The sequence below is a fragment of the Hydractinia symbiolongicarpus genome, chromosome 15, assembly GCF_029227915.1.
Source record: "Hydractinia symbiolongicarpus strain clone_291-10 chromosome 15, HSymV2.1, whole genome shotgun sequence".
Classification (NCBI taxonomy): Eukaryota; Metazoa; Cnidaria; class Hydrozoa; order Anthoathecata; family Hydractiniidae; genus Hydractinia; species Hydractinia symbiolongicarpus.
This window is the reverse complement of record NC_079889.1, coordinates 5,562,774-5,569,958: the sequence shown is the minus strand read 5'-3', so window position 1 is coordinate 5,569,958 and position 7,185 is coordinate 5,562,774.

Sequence of the window (7,185 nt, the reverse complement as noted above, 5' to 3'; positions counted from 1 at the left end):
TATAAGTTTAGTTACACAAAATGTGAAAAATACATTATTTGCATACACAAATTGTGAAAAATACATTATTTGCTTAAAAACAGTCCTTAAACTCTTCTTAAATATTATGTAATACTTTTTTAAAAGTTGTTGTGGCTTGTTAATTTAAGCTTAAAATGTCAATTAAAATAAGTTACAGTTAGGTAACCCTAACATAAGGTAGCTACAGCAGCTAATAGCTGGTCACTTAAATATAAACTGGAGACTTAGCTAGGTATAAAGAACATGGCTACATATTTATAAATTCCTAGCTACCTAGCTAGTTGTTGTTGGTGTGGTTGATGCTAGCTAACAAACATGTCTCGCATTAATAATATCATCAAAACTTTAAAAAACATAAAAAAACCTTACAGAAACCTTTCTATACTTCATTTATATACCATGCCCCTTTTTAAATGCTTTTTTAAAGATTTATTTTGAAGGCAAGAGAAGACAAATGCTTAAAAAGAACAGCCATCTTTTTTGCAAACACAATTTCCGTTACTTTGTGCTAGAACTTCATTTAACAAACCACACAAAACTCGCGGCTTTTCACGACAAAGAAGAAGACAAAGAAGTTTTTTTTCGGCAACATCAAAGATTTTTTTTCGGCAACATCAAAGGAAAATGAACACATCCACTTTGCCTGTCACAGAGACACGGAACTGGCGTATTATTATATAGACTAGTCGATAAGGCCCGTGGAGTAATCCACTTAGGCAGAGGGACAATTAAAAATATGCTTTTTTAGATTTTTTGCTGACGTCAGCAGTGCAGGTACAAAAAAAATTGGCGAAGTTTAGTTTATTCGTTGCCTGTAATGTGTAGAGGTTAAAACGCTGATCAAAATAATGTATAGGATCATATGTTTTCGACAAACGCTTAAGGAGATATAAGGTTTTAAAAATTTTGCTGACGTCAGCAATGAACCGTCAAAACCCAAAAATTTTTTAAGAAATTCGTATACCTGTTGCCTTCATCGTATAGATCTTGAAGCACTGATTAAGAAAATGTATAGGATCATGTACTTTTGGTAAACGGTTGCAGAGATATTAGGGTTTGAAGATTTTTGATGACGTAATTAACCCGTCCATTCCGAAACGGATTCAGAGACCCAGGTTTGGGAAACTTACCCAAATTGGTCAAAGGTGGTCCCTAGTTACCCACGCGGTGAAAAATCATTGACGTCACCAATTCGTTTCCAAGTTATTTGGCCTCAAAGTTTTAGGTGCACTGTAATGGCTTCACTAATTTGATATAAGATATTGACGTTAAAGTAGTGTTATTGACGTCGCGCCGTAACGTCAGAAAATTTAACATATTAGACATGCATTTTTCGGTTACTTCAGAGGAAATTTCGGTAAGATCAAAGGAAAATGAACACATCCACTGTGCCTGTCACAGAGACACGGAACTGGCGTATTATTATATAGACTAGTCGATTAGGCCCGTGGAAAAATCCACTTAGGCAGAAAAACAATTGAAAAGTTCTGTCATTTGAATTTTGATGACATCAGCAAATATTTCAGTATATTGAATATGCCTTTTACTAAAAAAAATAATCTGAAAATGCATAAAAAGAAAGTATATAAGTCATAATTTAACAAAAAAGTTCTTAAAATCTAACACAAAATATCAAATGTCAAATCGCATGAAATCCTCCCAACAAATATTCAGACAAAATATGAAAAACAACGGCGTGCAAGGTGTAAAATCTAGTTAGTAGAAAGTTACAACATTGACAGTCACAACCCAGACAGTTACGACAACAATAATAATAATGTCAGAAATAACACATATCTCAAATATACATCTTATTATGTGATTATGTTGAAAACCTTCAATATTTTAATCTGAAGTGTCGAAAAGAAAGGCTTGCAACAGTAAGCACAGATCTATGAAATAAGTTCTTTACGCATTTTAAACATTGTCTTTTCCCTAAATGCTTATACAACAATACAACCTGAACAATATCAAAAAGCCAAACTTAAACAAACACAAAACACCTAAAAACAAAAAGTTAAACTTTGAAAAATCATTTATTCGGTTGCATACCATCCTCTCCCGCAAAAATATGCACAAAATGTAAAAATTAACCGGTCAACAAAACAATTTTTTGTCTAATGATCCGTACTGAATTTACCAAACATTTTAACCTGAAATGTCGAAAAAGCAATGAGCAAGGAGTAAATTTCAAATCAACAAAAATCATTATTTGAAAACATTGTATATATCCTATATGTCCTTCCTCACAAAAGTTTACAATAAATGTAGAACACAAAGGTTTATGAGGAGCAAATCAAAATATGAACAAAAATCAGTTCAATTGGCATACACTTTTTCTCCACAAAAGTGTAAAAAAAGAATGGTTGTAGGAAATACTTCTGATTCAACAAAAATCAGTATTTGCATCTTGTACTCATTAAATATTACCCAAAATTTCAAAAAACTGTGATTTGGAACGCATCAAATTTATAAATAGAGAGGGATCAGTCATTTCGGTATGTTGTACAGAGTCCTGCCCGGTAAGAATTTATACAAAATATAAAAAAACACAAGTTTTTTCGGTGTTGTACTCCCTCAAAAAAGTTGAAACTTTTCTTAATTGAGACAAAATGCCATAAACAAAAACATTTTAGTTAGAACATCTAGAACAACAAAAATCACTACACTTAAGGTACCAGAATTACTACATGTTAAATAAAAATCGTTTCGTCATATTGCATGTAACCGATGTATATAAGTTTAGTTACACAAAATGTGAAAAATACATTATTTGCATACACAAATTGTGAAAAATACATTATTTGCTTAAAAGTTGTTGTGGTTTGTTAATTTAAGCTTAAAATGTCAATTAAAATAAGTTACAGTCACATTCTTAGCAAAGACCACTAAGATTAGCTTACATGTAAAAAGCAACATAAAACTGAAGCTAACATAAGGTAGCTACAGCAGCTAATAGCTGGTCACTTAAATATAAACTGGAGACTTAGCTAGGTATAAAGAACATGGCTACATATTTATAAATTCCTAGCTACCTAGCTAGTTGTTGTTGGTGTGGTTGATGCTAGCTAACAAACATGTCTCGCATCAATAATATCATCAAAACTTTAAAAAACATAAACAAACCTTTCTATACTTCATTTATATACCATGCCCCTTTTTAAATGCTTTTGTAAAGATTTATTTTGAAGGCAAGAGAAGACAAATGCTTAAAAAGGACAGCCATCTTTTTTGCAAACACAATTTCCGTTACTTTGTGCTAGAACTTCATTTAACAAACCACACAAAACTCGCGGCTTTTCACGACAAAGAAGACATATTTTTTTCGGCAACATCAAAGATTTTTTTCGGCGACATCAAAGGAAAATGACGATATCAACTTTGCCTGTTACAGACACACGGAACTGGCTTATTAATATATAGATATTTCAGTAAAATTTAAGGTTAACAGCACTTTTCAATCAAAATTAATGATCAATTAATCAATAAGTAAAAGATTCTTGTTTTTGCACGGTTTAAATTTTTTTTTTTTTTTTATTTCAATTTTGGTGCACCGTAGACAATATTGTTAGTTTAAACATTTATTTTCATTTTGTACATTGTGTAAGCTTCGAAAAATAAGAAATATGAAGGAAAATATGTTTTTCTATCTCTCTTAATTGCCATTTCAGTTTAGTATTGTTCGCTGCTCTTAGCGAAATCTGCTCACTATTTCGATGCATGAAATCCTGAACAGCCTAATTTTTTTTCTTTTTTAACTTTTCCTTTAATACATGCTTACTGACTAAACATCACATGCTTTTGAATACAGAAATCCCTGGAATTCTTTGTTCTTCATTCTAAATTTAATCAAATATTTATCTCCAATCAAGTCCACTATTTGCTTTCTGCACAGGCTACTAGCAGTGACAGGGCCCGCATCTGTTTATTTATTTATTGGTGAAATACGCATTATATATAATAATAATAATGATAATAATAATGATAATAACAATGAAAATGATCAACAAAATGATCACACTTAAGTGTAGATGCGCTATTAGTAGTCTCAGAAGAACAATTTTTCTCGCCAGATACATGCAGCTTTCCTTCACATAAAAAACAAACCTGGTCAATCAACGACAAACTTACGGGACAAATATTCCTGTACTGATCTTTATATTTACGGTTGTTATTTACACCAGTTGAAGTCGCACCGCCCGACCCAACTGTGTCTAGCTTTTTTCATGCTTATTTTTTTAACTTGCATCTACCTCCTACAGAAAAATGTTCCTTCAGATTAACAATAAAAACAATAAGTACAGTGTTTAACATTATTTTTCTGCCAGTTTTCACAAAAAATTACGTCCTCTTTCCTTAAAACGATCTGAAATAGGCGTCCATTTGTACTTTCTTTGCCGTACTTTATCTGCAGTGCCTTCTGCGCTATTAACAAACTTACTTCAGCAATATTATTCCTAGCTTCAAGTAACCTTCGGCAAGGACCAATCTTGAGGTTGAGAGTTGAAATCTTTGGCCTGGAGCGAATTCAAACGTTTCTTCACCACGATAGGATCATAACTAGCTTTTTCTTCTCTATGCACAAACAAAACTTTCTGCCTTAGGTTCCTCATTCTTAGCACAAAATCTTGGGCACTTTTTTGCGATTTTTATTTTCCTACGCTGAGTGTAGCAAAAAGTGTTGTAGCATCCAATTCTTTAAAATGACATGTGAGTATCCTGCTCACTTGCTCAAGGTGTAAATCACAGCGGCTATTTAAATATTGTCTAAGTTCGTGTTCATGTGAGATGCTTTCGATAACTGCACCTTTTTTATTTAATTCCGAATATCCCTTTTCGACCCCATTTTAAATTTGGAAGATAAGGCTACCAAAAGTTAGGGAGTCTTTTTGAATTGCTTTTCCAATTTTACAACTGACTTTAGAAGGTTTCATTAAAATATTACTCATTCTTTTCTCTTCCTCGTCTTTGTTTTTATATGGACTTTCAAACTGGGATTTGAACAGACTGCCACTTAAACTTTTTTTTAAATACTTGATGACCCTATAAACCTTTCCAAAATACTGTCCCCTTAGCCTTCGATTTGCATAGATGTTAGAAACCAGAATATTCGTCTCAGGAGTAATGATTTAAATTTTTAAGGCTCAACATCTAACTTCAGTGACAGGCACACCTCCTCCAATTCTTCCTATGTCAACTCTTGAAGGGATTTTTCTTATACCTTTCCTGTAACTTTGTACTTTTTGAACTACCCTCTCTACCAAATGTTGTTAGGTGCTGGCCAAGAAAAGAACATATATATAGCTATAGTTATTAGAAATATTAGCTCTTCACGTGTTACAGTTTCTTGTCAACTGACTGTAAAACTGATACACCCATTGACCGTATAGAAACTCTCCATCCTACAGCCAAAGGAGAATCTTGACTAGAGCCCAGGTGGTCAGTGGAAAGTAAAGAAAAGACTACCAAAACAAACATGGCTGACTCACAGCAGCCAAAATGAATTGGCTGTTCGATGTCAAGCCGTCCAGGCTCTACATAAATTATCATTCGAAATGCAAAACGCTCTTAAAGCAATGACACAATCAGTTGCGTCAATTAGTGAAAACATAAAGAAGTCCAAGGTGTGATAGCAAATGCATTTGTCAACAGTAAACAGTCGCCATAGTATCCCATGTCATTCGTTCCAACACAAAATAACATAATGCATCAAACTAATGCATCCACAAAAAGCAACATGATGAATCAAACCCCAACACAAAGCAAAATGATGCATCAAACTCCAACAAAAAACAACATGATGGATCAAAATCCAACACAAAGCAACATGAATCATCAAACTCCAATGCGTGGTAATATAATGCGTCAATCATCAATGCATAGCCAATACATGACTGAATTTATCTATCATTTGTATACAGCTGAGTATTGAATTTCTGTTTTCAACATTTAAAGTATATAGACTACTATGCGAGGTTGAAAGTTTTGACTACATTTTGCATCAGCAATTTACATAATGATAAACCTTATTGGTATAAAAATTTTCATTTAATTACATCATAAATCATTTAACTGAATTGCGAATTAATTTCAACTTTGTTTATCTCACACAAGTTATGCAAGATAAAGCATGTGTAAATCATCTTTGTTGCAAAATCCAATTCTACATCCATAGTGCGATTCAAAATACGCCGTGTAAATTTGTATATGCTAAAAGAATTCTATCTGATTGCGTGCTAACCTCAACATACTAAATAAACTAGTCGATAAAGCCCGCGGAAAAATCCACTGAGGTAGGATAAAAATGGAAAAGAAACGTCATTTAAATTTGGATGACGTCAGCAATCCATCCACAAAAAAATTAGAACCTCGTTTTCACGTTGCCTCTACTGTGTAGAGCTTAAATTGCTGATAAAAAATGTATAAAATCATGTGCTTTTGGAGCAGTTAATAAGATATAAAGATTTAAAAATTTTGCTGACGTCAGCAATAGTCCGTAGAAAAAACTCCAAAATTTCTTTTATAAATTTGTGTATACCTGTTGCCGTGGCGTAAAGATCTTGAAACGCTGATCAAGAAAATGTATAGGATTATGTACTTTGAGTAAACGGTTGAAGAGATATTAGGTTTTGAAGGTTTTTTGATGACGTCATTGACCCGTCCATTCCGAAACGGATTCTGAGACCTAGGTTCGGGAAACTTACCCAAGTTGGTCGAAGGTGGTCAGTTACCCACGCGGTGAAAAATCATTGAAGTCACCACCTTGTTTCCAAGTTATTTGGCCTCAAAGTTTTCAGTGCATTGAAATGGCTTCATTAATTTACTATAACACATTGACGTTAAAGTAGTATTATTGACGTCGCACTGTAACGTCAGAAAATATAATATATTAGACATGCATTTTCGGCAACATCAAAGGGAAATGAAGACATCCACTTTGCCTGTCACAGAGACACGGAACTGGCGTAATATTATATAGACTAGTCGATAAAGCCCGTGGAAAAATCCACTGAAGCAGGATAAAAATAAAAAGGAAGCGTAATTTGAATTTTGATGACCTCAGTAATTCACACAAAAAAAATATTATAACCTTGTATTTCCGTTGCCTCTATTGTGTAGAGCTTAAACTGCTGATGTATATGACCATGTGCTTTTGATGAACGG